We start from the raw sequence: 25,271 nt of genomic DNA on the forward strand, positions 1-25,271 counted from the left end.
CACACCGCGTTAGTCAAAATTACAAAGATAGAAAATAGTTTTCACATAAACTAAATATGTAATACCAAACAAAAGTAACGTACCTATCACACTTAAAAATATTAAGCTTAGTTTTGACAGCTAATCACATATAAAAAGGAGTAGGTACAATTCACAACGCGAAAGAATATTTTTCACCAAGCAAAATAATCCATACTCCTTATTCTATGGTCACTATGGTCGGCTATGATCACATCATTGCGCGAGACGTCATGTTTCAGATCTGTCAAATAATAAAGAATGATTTAAGATAGAATTGACGTTTTAATAACCCGATATCAATAAAAACTAGAACAAAGGAGGGCTGCTTATTGGAGTGCCGCTGGTTTATTTCTAGACACTTTAACTTATGTCACTAAATAAATTATTTAATTATTTCTGGTTGTTTTTATTTTATTTTGGCCAACAATAATAAATTCGTTTCCCAGGCAACGGAACAATTCTTCGTACAAATAATAATAAATTCGCTGCCTAAGTAACGGAATAATTCTAAACTATAATATTATACCAATCGAGTGCGATTTTTTTCGTGTGAAAAAATAAATTATGTGTTACATGTCACACGCCAAAAATACACTCTGATCTGATTTTATAAACGCGCCTAAAGAAGTATAACTTCAAAAAATGTAATATGGGACTAATTACGTGAAATGTTAAAAAAATCAAAAAGAAGATAAAACGTTAATCAATTTGGTCAATATTTATTCGATTATGACTAAAATATAATATACGTGTAAAAATTAACAACTAACTAACATTAATTTGTCACAATTCCATCTGTAGCGCGTAGATCGCTTTTGTAACGCTACTGTAGGGTGAGGCAGGATCAACCACAGCGACGGAATCCAAGGTGCTTATATTACAAAAGTGCGGAGTGTCACACTCTCCGGCGGTATCCGGAACACGTATCTATGCTACGTGCGGTGCCTCTTACTATGTTGAGATACATAAAACTTTTGTTGGGTTACAAGTTTTTCTTCAATATGTTTGTAGAAATTTAATAATATTTGGCAACCAATAATAAAAAACACTATTTGTTTTTAAAGGTGAACATACATATTTGTTGTTCGCTGATAACTTGAAACTCTTTTTGGAAGTTGTCACCTTGGACGATTGTCGTCAGCTCCAACTTGATATAGATAATAATATATCAGATTGGGGCAGGCATAACAAACTAGAATTCAATATTGATAAATGAAATCTTTTGTCGTTTACCAGAGCCTCAAAGGTGTTGTTTTTCCAATACTCGATTCATGGCAGAGTTCTGTCACGAACATCATCTGTAAGGGATCTTGGCATTACGTTTGAGAGTAAACTGATATTTATTAGCCATATAGTTACCATTTGTAACAAGGCGCTTAAAATGTTGAGCTTCGTCATGCGCACTTCCCGGGTCTTACGGTATTAAAAAAAATATTTAATTCTTTAATTCGAAGCAGACTTGAGAGTGGGTCTATTGTTTGGGCACCGCATCAGTTGAAGTATGGCCTTATGGTGGAGAGGGTTCAGAAGAAATTCTTGAGACTCCTTTACTTGAGGTTGTATGGATACTCTCTGTGGCTTTATCCAACTGACTTTCTCTTAGGCATGCTTACATACAGTGCTTACATGCAGTCTGCATTTTAGAAGAAATTTTTATTTAGCTACGTATTTTTTTCGACTTATACGAGGTATAAATGAGAACTCTGCCATTCTCGGCAGTGTTGACCTGTGTGTCTCTGATGACTATCTTAGACATAGAGACCATCAGTTGTTTATTCTCCTAAGGTGCAGAACCACTGCCACTGGCAATGCCAATTGGGAGGGCGATGGCTATGTGCAACGAAATTGCTTCGGGTGTTGATATATTCCATCTACGTGAGGATGAGTATTGGTGGACGTTGTTTTATAGATTCTTAAAATAGGGTCTGCTTAACTCATCCGGTGTACTTCCTTGTACTTATCTAATTTATATTTTTTGTATTTACACATTTATACTGTTTAATGACTTACTATCTATATCTATACTGATTTTTCTCTTTTTTATCTAATACTGTTTTATATTTTTTTGTTTCTAAATGTCATGTTGTGAACATTTTAAACCTATAATTTGTAATGTCCAAAATATGTTTAAAATAAATAAATTGAAACATACATTTGAAAAGTATCAGAAATACATTTATTAAGAAAATCGTAAACAAAATCTTTGGCCAAGTAAGATTTCATCACAAACCTTTTGTTAACCACATAAGTGATCCTAATCTATTAAAATGCTCCTTGTAAATAATAATTCCAACTATGGTATGTATTTTAAATTTCACTAATAAATAAATACATTTTAATTTTCATGAAAAAATAATGACATTACTAACATATTTTAATTAGTTATAAGAAATCAAAATTTTGGTTTTCACGCACTTTTACTTACACTTACTTACTTAATTATTTTTTATAAAAGACTCGATATACACAAGATTTAATAATGTGGCAAATACATAACTATTTTAAAGTTAATTATGTTGAAGCGGTTTTGAAAATTTTAAACATATAACGTTTGAATTAATTACTTGAGTGAATAAAAAAGAATCTCATCTCTTTTTGTAAGTAATATATTATATTATAAGAAAGACTAAATAATAGTTAATTTTTTATGATCTTGATAATGGGATTACAGCGGAAATAGCGATGGATTAAAAAAAGTGATGAAATTTAATTAAAATTATCCTGTTATTAAAAATATCGCTTTTGCGTTGGGTATACGATTAGTTTTATATGTTTACCAGTGAGAGCTGTTGGTTGTGTTTTTATACAAATATTGGAAAAGAAATAATACTGTTTGCTTAATGGAAAATTAAATAACAACAGAAGGAGGCGCTTTGAATTTCAAATAACACGAAAACCTAAATTGACTCAGCGGTTACGGCGAAAGTGGCCCAAAAGCGATAGATGAAAAATTTCTGCCTCGGAATGAATCGAAAACAATGTTTTGAATTTCTATCAGGCTGATTAAAAAATAACAAGAAGATTATTAGTAAGTGACTGAAATTTCAAAAGGAAATCGAATTAAAGGCTTGAGTTATTGAAAGTAATTTTGTGACAAAAACAAAGATAAAATGTACCTACCTAACATTGTCAAAAAAATTGACGATAATTTAAGTGGACTTTAATATTTGGTGGGTTGTTTGGATGGGTAGGGTGTGAACTCCGAGCACCACCCTTGAGTTGAACTCCTGCACTCTTGATTCCCAAGTCACTCACATATACTGTAACGGTTATGTCACAATATCACTTGTGGCTTTATAGCGCACGGTATATACAGGCGCGGTCACCCTGTATGCCTGTGTTAATTGTTGATTGTTACATATGCATGATTTGGGATTATTTGAAAGGATTATTCTGGAAATTGGCTAAAACAATGTAAATACGAGAATTTTATAAGACTAGTGTAATATAATTTTCAGAAATAATGCAAATAGATTATAAGTACCATTCGTAATACAAATAATTTATTTAAAATAATTAGTTAGCTACTTATATATTCATATTCAGAAACAATATTGTCATTGCAGTTAATGGTCATACCAAACCATACCTTATCTTAATCAGATGTATAGCGAGACCCTTCGTTTGGATGTGAAGTATTTTCCAGTATTTTTTATGACTGAAAATGTCTCAGTTAAGTAGCAGTTACCCAAAACTAAAGTCGCCATGTACTAACGTGTGTTTTAACTAAATTAATATGACTTTAAGATAAGAGTGCCCATGGGAAGAAGAAGCATATAAAAGTAAAATTAAAAATTGTAGTAAATAGCAAAAGCTTATAAAAACTGCCTATCAATCTAAGTAAAGGGATCTTCTTGCTGACTGTCGGTACGAAGCCGTAAATTTTATAAATTGATCTTTGTGGAAACCAGGTCGGGTGGTCCAATAACTCCTACAACTGGTAGAACCGACTTGAGTAGCTCTTCAATTTCTGTTCACATTTTAGGACATTCTCAGAAGATGTAGTTTTTATCCTGAACTTCTCTGTCATATTGACATGTTAAATGGATAACAAGACCAACCTCATAGAGTCTGCCAGCAAAGCCACCATGTGCTGTCAAGAATTGACTGGTATAATGGTAATGGAGTCAGAGCGGTTATCTATATTTTATTTTATCATTTGATATTTGAAAAAAAAAACTGACGGACGCATACCATTTTTAAAAGTAATTAACAAGTTATGTCGAAAATAACAAAAGAAAATAATTTTACTCTAATTAGTGATACAATACTTGTGTATTCATATGTTTAAAGCCAATATTGCGGTAAACGATAAACAAGGTGTGGTTGAGAAGATATTAGGCGTATCTCTTGCATAAACACGATAGAAGAAGAAGAAGATGGTAGATTGTTCTTCTTTACATGTTTTATAATCATTTATCATCGTCCAATAGGTAGTCTTTGCTACTGATAACTAAACAATAACCGTAGATACTAAAGTTTTAATTTTATTTGGACATATTTTGTTTATTAGTTGATAACTATTTTGATTTTTCCAGCATTATCAAAACTGAAAAATGGTTTTTCAATTTACAGAAAAACACGGGATCTACCTTCTATACTCTCGGGAATAAAAATGTACTACTTGAAAACTATTTTAATTATCTTCATTAACTGAATAAATTCTTCACCATATTTACGACAATCTTCTTGGGCATGTGCCATCTTGTGGCACATATTTATGCTAAACCTGAGTCAAGTAATGACTTTTCGTAGATATTCGGATCGTCAATCAAGTCATTGAATGGTGACATTCGTCCAGCGATCGCTTCCTGTCCACTTTAATGTCTTGGCAAACGCTATGACGTTTACTACTTACTGTAGTCTGCTTCCGTATATTTTGTATTTTTAATAATAAACGATTTTATTTTTTAATATGTATTTAATTAGTGATGATCATTATTTTTCCTCCTTTGACCAATATATTGAAATTGAAATTCGACCTAATAGTATTTTTACCTTAATTAAAATATATGACAAATACAAATATAATATCGCATAGGATAAGCTTTTACAAGAACAGATACAGGTTGTTCCAATCAGCGGCCTTAAAGATGGAAGTTGATTTGATAATTAATTGATAATATTTATAGAAGAGATGTCACAGAAAATGAAAACATCACAGATCAATACAACTTAATCTTATATAGAAATGGCTAGAACATACTCAAGAAAATATTCATATCAGGAATATCAGGATATTCTTAAGGAATGGTTTCACCAAGACGTTAATACGTCAACCTGGCAATGTTAAGATGACAAGAACGTTGGATGCCACTATTGAAGTAATGATAGTATACGCAAGCTAATGGATTAAACTATTCATCGTATCAAAAGTAATATTGAACTATATTATTGGATAGAAGAAAAATCTACATTCATTTTGTAAGTCACGGCGGATGGACGATCCGCTTTTCCGATACGAAGTTTTGAACAATGGACAGACACCATCTTTACATTGAAAATACGCGATAAGGAAAGCCACATACATATTATAGGGCAGGTGTCCATAGAAATTAGTCTATAATAGGAACTCCGGCAGCGTGTAAAGTGGACAGCCCTTGTAGTTTAGTGAGTTCGATTCTCGGTGAGGCCACAATATATTTACGGGATTTTCTCAAAACTAGGGAATTTTTGGTACTGTTCGGTTATCAGGAATACAGCGGAAAACATATTTTGAAAATACCCGATAAACTGGATTATTTTTTAGGTTAACCTAACCAAACCTAACCTAACCCAACCTAACCTAACCTAAACTAACAAATAATCCAGTATATCGGGTATTTTCAAAATGTGTTTTCCGCTGTATTCCTGATAACCGAACAGTACCGAATTTTTTATTGTTTTTCTTATATTATTAGATACACTTATGTCACTAGGCCGTATAGCTAGTTATATTGCTGAAAAGCTCAGGTAATCACACCTGACCGGCTCTGATAATCCCACTGTAGGCTATTGCAAAAGTAACATCGGTTGATATCATTTGGCACTTCCTTTATTACAAGGTAGATTACTAAGTAAAGTAAAAATAATCCTAATCGTAGCATATGAACCTACACAAAGTGGAGGTTGTATCAACTATTTTTGCAAAAAATAGTTATTAGTCATCTGCTCAACTTATCGGAATCAAATACAATTGTAAAAAAAAACATGAATGTTAAGACGAGCCACGTGTTTGAACCCGTGACTCGTAACACCGGATTATTGAATAACGGCTGCTTTACGCACTAGCACACGTGAATGCATTTATTATTAACTGATAGTAAAACTATACAGATTAATAGTGAATATAATAATATATAATATATTATAACTATGTTATACTGGATGTTATCCTGGGCGAAATCACTGGTAACACTTGTCATATTTATTTAAGAAGGAGATTTAGCAATGTATCGATGGTTCTGTAAATGATGGATGAGCACAAAAAAAAATGAATTTGAATGTGTGCAAGTCCTATGAAAATGAGCCACACAGTATAGACGTACAATAGTGTGTGTTGCAATCTTCAAATACACCAATATTGAATGAGGGTCAATGCATACACCGAAAGTATTTGTCAGAATAAAACACAAGCGTATTTTTGACGAGTGTTTAAGTTTATCCCACTTCAACACTCGAGATCGATTGTTTGTTATTCCACACCCGTTAGGTATATCAGTTCCCATTATTTATGAGTTCCCTCTAGATGAGTGTGGAGAGTCCGCTGAAATTACAGACTGTGTTATTTTCAGAGCGTTGGGGCGGAGCTCGGAGCAGGAGTGCGGAGCACTGGAGCAATGGGATTTTATCCGGAGCACCGAAAATTTGTAGTGCTCCACTGCTCCGGATGTTTTTTTTATTATTAAATTTTCATCCTACAATCCAATGAAAATAGTATATTATGTATTTTGACATTTTGTAACAGTGGAATTATTTGAAATATGGCAACACTGCCGAGTGATAAATAATCTCACTTTTTTTATAGAAGAGGCAAATAATGAGAGACGATTTGCTGTCGGTTTATTTAATAGAATCAATAATGAATTATTTTAAAACTATTTATTTTTTTATTTTTTAACATTTCTATACATATAGTACTTTTAAAACTTTTTACCCGGAGCGGAGCAACTCAAAAAAGGGTCCGCTCCAATGCCCTGGTTATTTTAATGAAGATACTTTATTATTTAAAATGGTTAAACTGAGATAAAAACACATGCAAATCAACTCTTGAGTTTAACAAAAATGTTCATTGGGTGTCCAAAGGGAAATACATCATTGTAAAACAGAAAATTCGATAGAGAGACAGTAATACGAAAAATAAAGAGGAAATTATGCTAATAATGAGTATTGTTTAGGTAGAAAATTGAAAAGGCAGAAAAGAAAAGAAATAAATAATAAAATCTCTTGGTTAATTGCATGTCGTACCTTCGAGTGACATCTTTAATAAGATAATAATATAAATGCTATAATGCTGTGCGAAACAAGGTAACAGAAACAATCTCTTATAAAAATGTCCCCAGACAATATTGTAACGTAGCAAAATTCGATTAAGCTTACGTCATTAGTTGACGAAGCGGGAAATTGTTTAATCCAAAACTGTCTGAAAATAACAGGCTGCCTAGTGCCTGTGAACATTAAAAACTTCCCAGTAGACTTTTAAAACTTTACTAACCTTGCAAATTGAAAATCTATTATTGTCGCTCGCTTCCGCGTACACCAGCCAACCACCGGTAGATGAGTTGCATCTGGGGAAAAAACGTTTTGATTTAGTTTGTATTGAAGAAAATAGTACCTAACTACACACAAATAATGCCTGACTCTGATTCAGCTCGGAAACTCCATACACCCTATTTAATATACAATATTATACTATTTCACCATGTTGAATCATTAGAAGATCATAATATGATCTACCACAGGGTGGAGGTTGTATTAACAGATTAGTTTTTACGAGAAATGGATGTTAGCCACTTGCTCAACTTATTAGGTCCAAATACAAATTGAAAAACAATATGTGTATTTTCCAGACCCAGGATTCGAACCTGGGACCAACGATATTATAAAATGACGCTTATATCGTTCACACATCGTGGGCGATTCAATATAACGTTTTAGTATTTTATAAAAAAGCTATTAAATATTCTCTTCTCTAAAATCGAAGGTAAGGATTTGCGTCTGCCAATTATTATCTATGATTTTAAAGTAAAATTAAAAACATTATGTTAGATATATGTTATCCAATAAATAACACTAATTATTTTAATAAGCATTAATATTTTCTATAAAATTAATTAATGTTCAATTGTATCGAACATTAATTGTATATTTTTATATATGTAGGTAGTACCTATCTAAGATTCACCATTCTATATTATTTATGTATCTGTTGGCATCAAGCAAGTTTTTTTCCTGAGAATATCATAATATAAAGCTCTACAGATTTCCGTTTATACAAGATATGCATGCTGCCACATACTAAACCTATTAGATCCATACTCCGGACTCTGGGTTTAAACATATATTGAAAAGCAACGTGTGAATTTTTATGCCAGACCGAAGATCGAATCCTGGATCCACTACACTGTAGGTCTACACTCGGTCACCATGCAAGATTATCACAATATGTGCAGATTTTTAATTATATTGAATTATTTCAACTCTATTTTGATCAAATTTTATCTATTTTAATATTTTTTCCAATGTATTTTTATTCTTTTAATCAAAAAAAAACCTTTAAAATTTTGGCATAGAAATGTTTTCTACTTGTTTATTAAATAATATTTTGAGTTCTTAACTACATATAATCCTAAAAAGATCATTTGGGCCTCCACAGAGTGGAGGTTTGTATTAACAGATTTTTTTTACGAGAAATGGATGTTTGCCACTCTGTTAGTAGCTCTGACTCAAACACAAATTGAAAAACAATAATATGTGTATGTTGAGTATAGTTTTGGTAAAACAGGTTTTTATCAAACTCTATTTACACCAATACCGCTTTCGGCTTCGTAACCTAAAATATGACGTCATAGTTGACATTAGATGGGGTTGGCAGTATCTATCACTATAAACTAGAAGACCAAAAAAGTACTTATGATTACTGTCAAACTGTATTTAAAAGTATCCGATACGGCCTGACTTCATTGACAATAAAAACGATCGTAAAAACCAGTTAAATCCGTGATTACGTTTTTTTTCCAAAAGGTTCCGGTTTTCTGATTTTAAGTGGCAGAAATGAGACTGCCGGAACACATATAGTGCCGAAGTACCGGCGTTAGTTCTAACGATGTTCATTAGAAAGTGCCAACTTAAAGTGACTGTTTGACACCTACACGTTTCAAGTTTTTAATTAATATAATAAGTAAACTAAACCATTCTAGGTATAATTAATTCAAAACATTTAAATCAGATAGAGCAGTGTCGTGTTACTTGACAAAAATTTATTGTTTATTCACTATTACCATAGAAAAGTTAAACAAAATTTATGTAAATCTTTTAATCACATTTCTCGTCTACACTGTTCGTAAAAGCCTACAAGAATAATTGATATTAAAATTAAGACAAATTTAATAGAAAAGCCAAATAACTAAGTCTAGGAGTAAAAAACTAAACAATAAAATAAAAATAAATATTTAAAAAAACTACTATACAACAACTAAAGAATGAGAAAGAGAAATATTTTCTTATCAAGTCGATAGGCACCCCATTATCATGATTATTTAATGATAAGCCTTTTTTTAATTTTTTTAAAAACTTTTCTTACCCAAAATTATCATAACGATTAATGTAATAAATGACTTTTCCTGGTATCAATTATTTATCGAACTCACGAGATTCTCGAAACGACAAAACTCGATCACGACCTCTAACCTTGATTTCCCAATTCTATTTCCTTCTTTATAAGTAAAAATTTAACGCAGCGTTTTCTATAACTAGAAAATTCAAATGGACATGGATGGATAGATGGAATTTGCATATAATTTTTTTAATAAACTCGAATAAGTTTGAATGAAAATTATACGATGATCACATTGCAAGTATGTAATATATATATATACAAGCATTTGCGCAAGGCGTTTGGTGGCTGCACAAGTAAAATTACATCAATATTTTGTATGTTGGCGCATTGAAATTAAATAGGCGGCCTATTTTGCCGTTTAACTATAATGTACGTATACTGTTTACGATGTTACTACAAGTAGTGATGGTTAATTGGAAATAAATATTTATATACAACTTGTCAGCGCATACTTTGATATTTTATGGAGTTCAATGTATGCGGGCGATAACGGTGTTATATTATAACAAATGAATCGAAATTGACTTAGTAACTTTCACGCTCAAGCTTCAAGTTCAATTTATATTATACGTGCTATATTTTGTATATCAAACTAACTGAAGTACCCGGCTTCTATAGCTAGGCATATAGCATGTTCTGATAGCCAAGTCAAAGACATGAAATTAAAATCGTATCCAAAATAAATAGCAAATGTCGTAAAAATTCAAAATTTGAATTGGCAGGAAAAGGAAGTCAAACAAATATATTTTGATATTTATATAGCGTGTATATAGATAATAATTATAGTGTTTACATACATATAAATTAGATTGCGTAAATTAATTTATTTTGTTCTTATAAAATTCTGACATCTTTATACGGACGTATCATTTTTAGTTAAGTGTATTTGTCGATCTTATTATATTGTATACTGTTTCTTTATGCATTTGATTGATTTGCTGGTATAAAAAAATGAGCTACAATAAATCCATGATATTAAGATTGATTACCTACTGAGTTTCTCAATGCGGATAAAAAACGATAAAGAATCTAAAATCACCCCCATAAAAAATACACAATAGACCGCAAAATGAATCAAACTCCATAGTATTAACCAAAAAAAAATAAGCATCTTTTTATTTCCCTTTACCATGATGTCAATAGGATGAACATATTAGTTTGATGTGTTTCTCAGAACGTATCGATTATTTAAATTGTACGTATATAATTTTGAAAAAATACAAGAAACATTTGAAAAAGCCGTAGAAAAAAGTTAGATCGAATGGGAATTGAACGTTTATCTTTTACTTTTCCTAATTAAAATTAAGCTTTTCTTTATTTTAATAATGTTAAAATTTTGATCATTTTCAATTTTATTTTAATGTCTTAATTGTATGTAATACAACAAATATCGCTCTCGTGAAATACGGAAATCAAAAGTAAAGTACAGATATTAAAAATGAAGAAATAAATCAATTCGATTTGAATGTAATTTATTCACTTACTGATATTTTTAAATCAATAAAATAGAGAATGGTTTGATATAGACATACGCCTTTTTACCCAGGCACTTTATTTATATGAATATTTAATCAGTACCTACAAATATGTACGATAATATCACACATGAGTACCAGAGAATATTGACAACGGGTGGGTAAAGGTGCGCACCATACCACACCGCTCCATTGCTGCTATCTGACCACTTTAGATACCAATATAATATTGTAATAAATTGGTACAAATAATTTTACTCATTGTAGTCTGAATAATCGAGATACATTTTTGAAACAAGTTAATCAATTTTGAACAGGCTTATTTTAACTTTGGAATGTTTCAAAATATCGAGATGACCAATAATATTGTCTACAAGTTGTGCAGGTTTCATAAATTATGTAGTTTTTGAGTTATAATACGACAAGAAAGCTATATATTTTGCTCAGGTATCATAAAAATAGTCAAAACGCTGATTACAATCATTGACAGAAGACCCAAGACAGACCCTTTAATTTTATTAAGTAGTAAAGATTACTCACTAGCCATAAAATACCCTTGCCTAATACTAGCGAGTAAACTCTCCAGTCAGAATCAAAAACATCTATATAATATGAGCAATGTGATCTATCCACGTCAGAAATAATAAAAAAAAACTAACTGTTCGAAAACCATTTCAATCCAAGAACAAGATCAGAATAAAATTGAGATGGCAAAAAGCACTAAAACAACAAAAAATTAAACATGTCTTCTGCATTGTATGAACTAGGTAGGCACTGGGTGAGGGGCAATTCAATTGTAAAAATTATATTAGCACTTGAAATAGAAAATTTTACGATCCAGAGCGCTCGATATTTTTCTGAAAATGTTAACATTGTTATCTAATTTTAGTGTAATATTTTATAAAAATAATTTTGTTAGATTTTAAATAGGCTATCTAGCTTGGACGGTCAAATTATTTTTTCTACGAGACGGAGCAACGTTTTGTCGATTTTATGAACCGGAACGGCGCTTTGCTTCGAGCCCTGAATTTTGATATTAGTCTACGCCGTAGATCTTCTTGAGTATATTATGTACTCCTGATCAAAAACCTGTTGAAAACCCCAGATATACGGAGTCGAAACCATCATAAAACTGAAAGGTTTCAATATTTGAATGTATCGGCGTACAATTCAGAATTTCTTGGGAGTGATCACAATATTACCAATGAAGTTAAATTGATAATTGCGTCATATGAATAAAATGAAATAAAATAGAAATATTGGCATAGGTACATTTAGTTTATTGTATAACATGTGACATAAATGTATGATGAGCTTAACGTTGGGTGAATGGGTTAATTACACAAAGAAAATAATGCCATTGGTGATTAGTATTATATTTTGTCTGCCACCTTATTATTTAGTTTTTCTACAGCTTAAATCAGCTTATCTTGATTAGAAAAAAAAAACTATAGCCGCAATCATCAGTGTAATCATAACCAATCAATATTGATATCAATGGGATACGTGTGATTAATATTATAATTTATAACTCATTCACATTTTTAATAAAATATATACTGTAGTGAAAATGAATACTAGCTACACTAAATAGATTGTAACTATTTCAAAAGGAAAATATTGTATACAAATAAATTCGAAAAAAACATTCGATGCTTTCAAAATAATATTATAATTATAAGATTCATAATATATAAAAACTTATTGAGAACATTATTACACACGAAAAATTAGTAAAATTAACGTGATAACTATAATGTTTTATGACAAAAAGCGACGGCTGACTAGCATTACTGTGGTGAATGACATACTTCCTTAATGATAAACTCAAGTATACTGATTGTATCAGGAGTGTAGATAAGGAGGGCTTTTCGGGCCCGGACCCCCCCCCCAGAAACGTATAAAATACAAATAATTAAGATAAAAGAATATAACTTCTTCTTTTTTGTCAGGATTTTATGATTGGGTATCGTGACCCGGATGATTTGGTTGTCGAACAGTCTTCTCAATGGGTTGGCATTATAAGAAACGCGAGACCTGTGTCAGTGGAAGACTCGTGACACTCATGAATTGGTGCGACCATCTGAGGCATCCAATGTTTGTTTTAATATTCGGACGCAACAAACTAAAAGACATGACAGTACGGATGACACAAACGGACACTAGCGATCATAATAAATATGACTGTTAAGCCACGCTCACTTGATAACCAGTTATGGATGCGACACATTGCTCTATAACTTGTAGGTGAGTTAACTTGTAGTTACAGCTGCAGGCCAGGTGTTTATCGCTAGAATAAAAAAGCTGAGTATCTGGGTATGAAAAATGTACCACGAAGAGTTCACGGTTGAAGGTAGTAGCTAGAGTAAATTCGGAAGTCAGTGGCGCTTGCTAGATCTTGTTAACCCCGCACCGTCTTGCCGCATTCAAAAATAAAAAATAAATTATTACGAATATTTTGTCAAAATGGACCGCCCTTGAAAAATTTTCTATATGTGCGCTTGGATTATATAAATAGTCCAACAAAAAAAAACCTACTATATACCATAATAAAATTGTCTTGTGTTCGAATTTAGAACTTTAGCTCATCATAGTATAAAAAAAGTATTGAATGATATGTCAAATGTTAATACTGGTGGATATATACAATATAATTTTGTCATAATTTTTGGTAGGGTCTTAGCTTCCTTTAAAAACTTCCACCATCATGAACGATCCAGCACCGACACTCTCCAGTTGCCTTGTCCGAAGTTTTAAAATCTTATGTGGCACAGTACAGCCATTTCAGTTTCGGCCATCCATGTAATGTCACTTGCCTTCAATGAATGCGTCATAATCCCCATTGCTGATAACTCTTTCGGCATTCTATGCGCCTGATAAATTATTTATCTTGGAAATATACGAATTATTCAAAAATCAAGAAAAAGTGGGACTTTAATTCACGTCTTTTAATTTTTGTATATTAATTATCATCCATAAGTCGTGCAAATTATTTCAATAATTGCAATGTAACTGAAGTACCTATCCCATAAAATATGTTTTTTATTCAATAAATAATTCACATTATTATTTAAAAATGTAAATATTTTTTTTGTATTGAACATAATATATGATTTGAAAACATCTCTGATATACACATACTAGAAAAACTCTTTTTAAAAAAATACGACAGCCGACTAAGGGTTATCTCGATTAGGCGGCTCTCGTGGTGCAGTGCGTAAGTTGCTGGTCTTCCATCTGGCCACTCTGGGTTTGACCCGGTGAGAACACAATATATTTATGTGATTTTCTCAAGGCCTGTGTGTTTGTGATTGTTCAAAATTAATAACAACCACCTTGTACGAAAAAGCAAGGACAAGGTTATGTACTCATTCATCGCGGAACATTTAATTACCAAATTTAAATAACATGCTAATAATAACTAATGGCCATCTAATGCTGACAACACAGCTGTACCGTCAGTGCTGTAGAGATTAATAATATTAAAAACAAAAAAGACTAGGGGTTATCATCGAAAAATCTTTTCTCAAGAATTATCGAAAAATAATCAGAAAGTGCCAATCTCGAATCATAACAAATACATTTTCTGAAATATTGACAATTCTCATTTCTCAAGAAAGATTCTCGATATATCGAAAAATGATTACTAGGCTAAGCTAAGAATTCATAAAAAAACCGTTTGATTTTGATTATGAACGGTATTTTATAAATTTCCCGCTAAAAACTTTTTGGGCAAAGAGCTAAAAAATAAAAAAAAAACTCTAGATGTAATTGTATGAAATGATTAAGTATAATTTTATTGTTAACAATAGATAGTGGTATTAGTGTAGTATTACGTAAGTAATTTGATATATTTGACATCCTACTGACAATAAAAAAGCAGCAAGTCCTGGCTTATCTCACGCAAATAACAATCGATTGCAAATGGCTTTCTTCAGCCCTTTGTATGTTCTTATCGCGTGACGTGTGGTCCATATTCATCAATCCGCCTCCAATAATGACGTCAATTTGCCCTCACTTCTATTATTTGTAAGGGAATATCTTGGCAGCACTCCGTCGTGTCGGGTGACTGGCGTAAATCGCAAGGCTGTGCTTTTTTTAACTTGTAACTATCTTATAATATTCTTTGCAAGAGTATGTGACTTCAACTTAAAAAAGCCCATTATTTGTATAGAAAGGTGAATATAAAATACTTGTATCTAATACAGTTTTAATTGAATAATTCAATAGTGTTTATGGCTGAGGTCTTATCAAGCAATCCACACAATTTATTTTTAATAACCTCTTTTAAAGTATATTTAAATTACTGTGGTTTTCAAAATACTAAATATTCAGAGTATTATTTCTGAATAGTTAGTTGCTGGGGTGAAAATGAAGAAGGATGCCGTCTCTTTCTGTGAGTTTAATAAACCGTTTGTCTTTGTGGTCTTATTTAGGATTGCCAAACTAGCAATCGGCTGACCAACCAACCTGTAGAATTTAATTTGATTTATATTATCATTTTTCAATATTGAATGGTCAATAAAATATAAATAATTTGTTTAATTAATTATTTTATTTATTGTTATTTTCGGTGGAAACATATAATAATTAAAAAAATAGCAATATTATGATTTTCTTCCATTGGCTCTCAAATAAGGGTATTGGCACCATCACGAAAAGGTTACTTCTTAATAGATGTTCGATGAGAAAGCATTTTTATATAATATATTCAATCTGTTATGTCCATGATCTGAATCCAACCAATGTTGAAAGAACAATAAGCATGCCCTTAGATGATACATTTTCCAGGTGAGGATTTCGAATAGCGCCTATAGGTTTCAGAAGCAGATATTTTGTGGGTGCTATATTATCGACTAATAATATCTGTTTTGTTAAGTTATGTAGGGGTGAATACCCTACCATCCAGCATGACTTGGAAGGAAACCATAAATTTATAACTAAAATGTATCTTGCAACATAATATTGTTAAAATTGCAAAACAAGAGATTTATGTGAGTCAATCAAATTTCAACAGAAAGCTAATTTAGCAAAATATTATAATAATTCAATCAACCAATAATATCGCAAATTAATAAATAATGCTATGTAAGTTTACCATGATATGCACAAAAGTTGTTTGTATGAAAATCAATCTTGCTCAATCATTAAAACTGCATAATTGTTCAAATTAAAATCAATTGTTTATAATTTACGAAACGAATCATGCATTGCACAATAAACCTCATAAGCATGATTATCATAAATATTCAAGTAGTTGATAGCAGCATTTTCTATTGTATCGAATCAATATAAAACATCCAGTAGAAGAAAACAACATGGTCTTACAGTCATCAAAGGTTGAACCGTAAGGTTATCGTTAAGCTTCGCCCGATCGAATCTTGTAATTCATCAGAACGCATACTCGTGATTTCACTCAGCTAAATTATAATCTGTAAACTTATCTGTAATAATTAAATTAATATTTATTTGGAAGGAGATAATAAAAAACCAGGGCTCATTTAATTCACGCACCAAATTCAGTTATTCATTTGGGAGTCAAACCAACCAACCCTGCCTGTTCCCTATTCCATCTCACTTCTAAAGTTATAAGTAATGTAGAAATTAAATAAAAAGTGAAATATTTAACAAACATGATACATACTTAAATTATGTTTTAAATTCTTCCAGCGATTTATTTAATTAAATCATCGTATCAACGGTACACGTTCGATTGCCTCTAGGTCTAGACTCTAGACAATAAAATACACACGAGCAAAAAAATCCACCTTGGCATTCTTAAAATAACCTAGGCTTAACTCACTCGATAAATTGGGCACTGTACTTTTATAGTAATGGTATAAAAATATAATGTATTTTAGTGTTTTCTAAACATATATGGACATCACAATCATCCAGTTGCAAGGGTAATTTTACGTTTTCTGATCTACCAATCGAAGGTTATACTAACAGAATTATCATACATAATTTGAAAACACATGCGAGAAATATATAAACACTTGAAAAAAAACACTTTTTGAAAAAAATACGACACGTCGGATTCGAACTACTGTCCCCGGGATTTGCGCCAATATGACTGACCGCTTAGCTATGACTAATTGAGACAAATTAACTAGCTGTTCTTAAAATTCTTACAGAAGCATTTTTTCTAAATTGCGTTGTAGGTAGTTTTCAAATTATGTATGTTAAATAAAGAATGCTACATTATTAATTCTTGTGAATTATTAGTTGAATAAAAAAATAGTTATATAAAAATTATTAGCAAATACAATAGTTCATTATAACAGATATGTTGAGAGTTTCTCACACCGGTTAGTAATTATTAAGGTAAATGAATACTTTGATTTAAAATACAAAAACCGATTGCCAAATCCTGCTTTTTTTTCAAAAAGATTTTCTCTAGCGGTCATTTAAAAAATACAGCAATATTTGATTGTGAAAAATGACGTCTTCGTGTTATTGTTTGTTTCTGTACAATTAAATTAAATTAAATTTAAACTATGCATAGAGATCGTAATTAGTTCAATTTACAAAACGTCGAAATTTTATTTATCAGACCATAAAAAATGAAAATAAATTTTGTATGTAAGAATAAAGAAGAAATTTAATAAATATTTGCAGAAAGAAAGCGATGTTTTAAAAAGTTTCACGCGTGTTTATAAAAACTGAAAATGCTGACCAAAGAGCTCACAAATTCAAATTAAAGGCGCCAACAGATAAGAGAACCACCGGAAGCGCGTAACGAGAATTTATACGGCCGATTTTCTAAATTTCTTATCACAGCCTTGTTCAGGTCTGTTTGCATTGGTCCGACTAGACGACAGAAGTAACTGACTGCTCCACTGCTTCGGGCATTTTTGCACAATCTTTTTGCCTTTGCTAGTGTTCATTCGGGAGTATTGTGTGTGACTGTTCACCTTTAACCCGCCAATGCTGCCAGAATAGTCAATCATACATTATTACATAGTTACATACCTAATATATAATTACTCCAGAAATATTAATTGTATCTTAGAACATAGTTCATAAAAATTGATTTTTCTTCCGGCAGTTTATAAAATAAATCTATGAAGAGGGACAACAACAAAAAATCTGTGTGTGTACTTATGTACGCGCATTAGAAGTTATACTTCTTTGGCGTAACAAAACAAAAACAACATTTGTGATAAACTAGATTCTTTGACTAGCTCTTAATTATCTTGTTAATTTACACACTCAAGAAAAAGGACCGCTTATTGGAACGCCGTTGGTTTATTTTTAACCGACAATAATAAATTGCTGCCTAGGCAACGGAACAATTCTAAACTATAATATTATACTGTATAATCGTCACGATTGTAGTATCATACTGTAGCGTAGAGGTAGTGCGTTCGGCTGATAACCGAACAATCGGTGGTTCGAATCCAATTGATTGCGTTTTTTTTCGTGTGAAAAAATAAATTATGTGTTATATGTCACTCTCTGATCTGATTTCCCAAACGCGCCAAAAGAAGAATAACTTCAAAAAATTTCCATATAGCAACCATCCAACAAATTTAACAAAATAATATGATATATTTTTAAAGATAGACATAATGATACCCTAGTTCTATAGGGAAATAACTCAAAATACCTTGTTCCAAGATAATGACTTTTGAAAATTTTGAACAAATTTTCATTTCGATGTTAAAGCCTTGATTTTTGAAGTAAATGTATTTATTTTTTATTTAGTTCAAATGAACTTAGCAATGCAAAATGAAATGTTACAGTTTAACAAATAATTAACTCAGACATTCCCGTTAATATTTGAATTAATGATTAATCCGAAAAACGGTTTTTTGAGTTTTTGACCCGTTGAATAGATTTTTTGATTTTTTTTTATTGAATTATGAAGATAGAACCGTTCTACATTGAATGGCATTATTAACTCAAAACCTTGAAATTTTGACTTGTTTTCCTATAGAACTAGGGTATCGAATTTCCATTAATACTAACTAGTTTTTTTATTAATCTGGTTATCTTAGTTACAAATTTTACTATTCAGAGTTATTGTAAAAGTTTGTCTTAATATTGAATAAATAAATGCGGTAATCGTAATATATTCCGCACCCAGTGGCGAAAAGTGGAGGTAGGCTGTTAAGATCTGCCATAATTAGTGTACACTAAACTTTGTCAGTCATACGTATTTGTTTTCATTGAAATAAGACTATAATTTACAGATGGTGTTAGTTAGTTTTTATAATTCAATTAAACTCGGCGAAAACCAGACCATAATAGATAATAGTAAAAAATACTCGCCAATATATAAAATGATGAAATTAAATCATACAAAACTTTTGATATTTTGTAGATAGAAAAATATTTTTTATCTATTATAGTTTGGTTTAGGCAAGGCGTAATGAATTTAAAAAAGTGAACCAACAATATGTGTAATATGTACTCTTAATTCAACGAAAACAAATAATTATGAATGAAAAAGTGTGCAGAATTTTGTTGTTTTACCTAAAATATACCAAAACTATAATGTTTTGGTTCAGGCAGGGTTTAGTTTGTTTTTAAAAACTAACAAACACCATCTGTAAATTGTAATCTTAGTTCAATAAAAGCAAATATGTATAACTAACAAAGTATAATTTGTACTATTTATGACAGATTTTAACAGTCTATCTCCAGTAGTAAAGGCTGCCGCATACTCCATTTTTAACTAATGTAATAAAATCAAAGTTTTGTAGTGAAATTATTTTAACAACGGCTGTAAGTTTGTTCAATGGAAATCGAAGTGTAACGAAAATTTTAGCCAACGGTCTGTGGTGAAAACAACGCAATGCGTCCTATCTTTCGCACTCGCAGAGTTGAGAGAGCGGCTAAAGTCTGCATTGGAGCCGGATTAAATTTATTACTTTATGACGATGTATCCTCAAATATTACCAATATTGAATGCACGTTTAGTTTACGTGACAATACTTGACTAATGAATATTGTGATAAAGGCGTAACTATTGAAAATAACACATGCTATAATTCCTATATTGTTACATATTTCTCTACAGTAGAGGCTTAAAACTTGTTACAGTCGCACCCAGGAGGTAACCCGCTTTGCATTATATTTGTGTTATATGATTGTGACCATATTATTATGTGTGACTTATCGGTTTTTATTTTTGAATGACTTATTTGATGTGTTATGATGACCTTAATATAGGACTATATGGAAATGGAAAGTCTTTCCTCATGATCATTTTAACCTTCAATTATTTAAAAGAAGTCGGTACTTAAAATATATTACACGTTAATGATTGAGAAATGATTGAGAAAAGAAAGCCTACACATTTGGAGTAAACCCAGTTATCTCAGGGTTAAAACAGAGAAAGTTTGCCAAGGTTTTTAAATTCAGGCAATTGGGATGGTTTGTTTTTTGGCCGTTGATCTGAATTTTATTACCGACGCTGCTCCAGTGATATGTGTTCAATTTTCACGCGAATATTCACACTTTTATAAGGTCAGACAAGAATGGACTTTTGGATCATAAAAAATTAAATTTTCCCAAGCGTGGAAAAGTTTCAGTTTGGATTTTATGTCGGCTTAAAAATGATTAGTATCACGCAAGCATTATTAAGTTTTTTTTGGCCGCTGCGAGAGGCACTTGTAAATTTAATTATTGCTCGTCTCGTTAGGATTTAACATTGTCATGTACTTTAAGTGTCATTTTATTTATTACGCGATTTACGAGTCTCCAAATAAAATGTTTATGAGCCTTTTGAATATATAATTAGAAGAAAACCCAAGCTCCAACAATGTTTAATCTATGTTGCTACATTTTTAATATTGTGATGTGATGAATTTATATCCGAAAAAAATATCAAAAAAGTTTACAGCTCACATAATTAATTTTGTAAACTAGAAAAAAAAAATTATAATAATAATATTAAATTCTAAATGTTGGTATATTGGTCAATAGTTACATCAGCAGTTACATAATTTATTATAGTAGTCTTAATAATGGTGTGAAAATACTATTGATTATAATATATTATATTTTGTAATATTAAATTCTATCATATAAATTATAACTCAATGAATAGAAAAAAACAGATTTTTTTAAAAGGATAGTTAGAGAGAAAGAATTTCTGAAAAGAAAAATTGTAAAATTGAATTGATACATTTATATTATATCCACTGCAATGCATCATTGTCATATACGAAATATTTCCCGACATCCATTTGACCAGTATACATTAATATAAGGCTGTGATATTTATCATTCAATTTAGAATTAGCATATTTTTTACGAACGTTAAGAGTGTTATAAATATTTAGTAAAGTAATAATAATAAAAAGCTCAGACAAATTTACTATTAAAATCATTATTTAATTGATGTTTTAGAAAACCAATATAAAACGAAATATATGTAAAAATCATTTTTTTAAATAGTGTGATGATTTATTTTTGTCATGTGCTACAACTACGGATAAACCTTGGTTAGTTCAAACAGACTTAGACTCTTACCAGTCCTCCTTTCACATTCTCAAGTCGATCGCTTCTAATGCTTCCAATCGTATATATTAGGCGTAAATCATAAACGGATCGATAGCTTAACAGAGAGCATTTTTAGCCGTACAATCAAATGTGGGAGTTTGAATCCCACCCGGTCCAATTATTTAAAAAAAAATCTTCTAATATGTATGTTCAAACAAAATTCAATATGTTGCTAACCATTTTTTTATGTTTCAAGATTTCTAGAATTTTTACTTCATAAAGGTACGTATGTATTTTATTCAGTGTTGTAAACGTGGCGTTCGGTTTATTTCTGAGACATTTTTAAATCTTATGTATATAATATTAAGTATATAAATAATTATATTATGCTATATAATTAAAACATATTGTCATTCTCAAGTGTACCCGATAGAAGTAAATACTTCCGAAAATAATTTTGCGTGAATTTACGAATCAAGTGATTTAACGGTCTCTATATTGTACCTTAATGATAATAGAGATTAAAAAATGCTTATCATAAAGCTCCTCAAGAGCAATTAATTTAAAATAAAATGCCTGCCTAATAAATTATTTTATTAAATATTACTGGATTTTTTTTCATAATAATATTCTCTTGGCCTGTAGAAGAAATATGATATACCCAGAGTAAATTTTAGTGTGCCTTATTGCGTTTTCTTATAAGCGTTTTTTTTTTTTTTTAATATTATTTATGAAATTTATTTTTGGATTTTGAGTTTTTAATTTGATTTTTTTTCATTTCGTTTCTCTCATAAAAGTGGAATGTTATAGTAATTAAATAAGAATATCTTGAAAAAAACAACAAATCTCAGATTTCTTCATAAATAAATCTGTTGGGGTAAATGTTTATTCAACCATCATTATAATGTATTTAGTAAATTTTTGCTTAATATAGGTAGGTATTATTATTAAAGGCTTTACAACCTAGTATGAGCTCCGGCAGGCTCCAAAAGTGCTATCTTAGAACGTTAGTTGGATACATCGACAGCCAATAGATGATTTTATACTCTTACCCTGTCAATTCACCGGAGTGCTTTGTGGTGCCCCTGCTTTTGTCAACGCTACGCATTTTGATGCTTATGATTATTCCTTTCGAAGTGTATCACCCTGCTGAGTATTTCGATCTTTATTAAATTGCACGATCACTACTCATTATTTCTGTCACGGGTGTTTTTTTGCTTATATATAACTTACAAAAGAGTTAACTGTCAAAACATGCTGTGAGTCATGCTTGAACATCGATCGCTACAGAATTATACACATTTACTTTGAAAAGCGATGATAATCATTTTTGACTAAACAGTTTTGTTTAATCAAAATTGCCGCATATTATTGAGTGCGACCAATCCAAAAGATACCCTACAGAGTCTATTAAATTCAAAAAATGCACTGTTTGGTGCTGTTTACATGCTGGTGGCATCATCGAAACTTAAATACCTTTCTTTAAAAATGAAGCCGGAGCTCGTGTTACGATCCATGGAAATCTTTACGTCACGATAATTAATGATTTTTTTTTAAATATAGATGAAATTTATCAGGAGGAGATGTGGTTTCAATAGGATTGCGCTACGTGTCATGCGACCACAGCAACTATTGATTTATTGAAATCAAAATTTAGCGATAAATTTATTTCGAGAAATGGACCTGTCATTAATTGGCCTCGAAGGTCGTGCGATTTGAAATATTTCGATTATTTTCTGTGGGACTACGTAAAGTCATTGATTTATGCTGATAAACTATTAACAATAATTGACGTTATGGAAGCCAACAGTTTCGTCTTATTCATGATAATATAACATCTAATCTTATTTATGACAGAAAACCAACCTTACAAGTATCTGCCCTAAGAATTTATGTTCTTAGAGTTAGGTATCAACATATTCACGCCATACACGGAATTGGACATATATAATGCGCTTGGTCAAGAACAGGACATGAACGAAAATAAAAAAATCAATAAAAGTATTATAAAATAATTTTAGAAACAGATGGAAATCAAGTAAAAAATACATAATTAAAAAATACCTCATATACGTACCTACTAGAAAAAATATATTTCTTTAATACGGTGCCCAACGGGACCTGTAACCACTGATGAAAACAATTATTGTTCAAATTGAAACCAAGTTTTCCATATCTTAATATATATATCGTATACCCTATTTTCTATTATAAGAACAAAGATTTATCTATTATATAATTTACTTTCGCAAAAACCTTCATGAAATAAATATGGACTGAAAATATTTTGAATGGTTAAACCTTATTTTCTTTCCACGGCCTTTTGTTATCCAAGAGATTGATCACATCTGATGATATTATGCGTGACGAAATGAAAATAATAGCTAATGAACGATGAAAAATTTTACAAAAATGTCAACAACTTAAAAAAATGCAAAGATTTTCGCGAAGATGTTGGTATCTCTGAATGCAAACGGAAATTATTCAAATTATTTTTGAAGTCATTAAAAGAGCGTCAAATAGACGCGGGTTGCTTTTACGACAGAGTCTTTGGCGCCCTTACATAGGTACTTATGTCATACGGTCTGAGAAACTTAAGTCTACATTCTATTCATTTTTAATTAATTCTTCTGACCATGTCCGATCCTAATATTATCACATGGGCCTCCACATAGTTGAGGTTTGTATTAACGGATTTTTTTTACAAGAAATGGATGATAGCCACTTGCTCAACCTATTATTTCCATACACTAACCTCAAACACACATTTTTCAAACAGAATTCCTTCTTAGCAGCTCAAATATTGGAGAAGGATACATCAACATTTGCGAACCATTTATTAAATTAAAAACATACGTTTCACATTCAAAATTATTTAACAATTAGGCGGGTGATTATACATTATTCTACCAATAAATATTAGAGATAAATAGAGCATGTATCCCGTGTAAAACATGGTCTTTTAATATAAGAGTAATCCAAAAACTACCAGTAGTGCAACCTAGCATGTTGGACATAACGCAAAAGATCAGAATTAGTAAACAGTTGATAAGAATGCAGACAAGAGTGCCTACGCAATGTGATAGAGATCGCGAAACTGATAAAATGGCAATAAGGTGGACACGTTGCTCGACGAGTGGACAACCGCTGGACAAATGGTACAGTGGTAGGTATCCAATAGGTACTAAACGTTCATAGAGACGCCCTAAAACCCGCTGGATAAACGAACTCATAAAGTTCGGTGAATGTACGTGGCAGCAAAGAACTAAAGACCGAGAAGAGTGGAGGAAGCTAGGGGAGGCCTACATCCAGCAGTAGATCGACCCCGGGTGACGATGAAGAAGACTATATTAAAAATTCATAGTGTATTTTTTCCACTTTTAGATGAAATAAATGTTTTTTTTAGATTCTGGAAAATCACTAAAAGGTGCCACACTACTGCGTTGTCCGTGTGATGTCATCATTTATTACTTGAAAATATCCCACCTACAGTATTAAATTTG

The 25,271-nt window shown here is 31.1% G+C and overlaps 1 long non-coding RNA gene across 1 annotated transcript in view; it reads right to left on the bottom strand.

Moving 5' to 3' along the window:
* LOC147071869 (uncharacterized) overlaps positions 1–25,271 on the bottom strand; it is a 503,478-nt gene that overhangs the window by 162,142 nt on the left and 316,065 nt on the right. Inside the window, exon 5 of the long non-coding RNA XR_015070642.1 lies at positions 7,715–7,787. This is a non-coding gene — a long non-coding RNA (uncharacterized LOC147071869). The remainder of the gene's footprint in view (positions 1–7,714; positions 7,788–25,271) is intronic.

This window comes from Rhyacophila brunnea, unplaced genomic scaffold (assembly GCF_057557595.1).
Source record: "Rhyacophila brunnea isolate RB1 unplaced genomic scaffold, BYU_Rbru_1.0 scaffold_2, whole genome shotgun sequence".
NCBI lineage: Eukaryota > Metazoa > Arthropoda > Insecta > Trichoptera > Rhyacophilidae > Rhyacophila > Rhyacophila brunnea.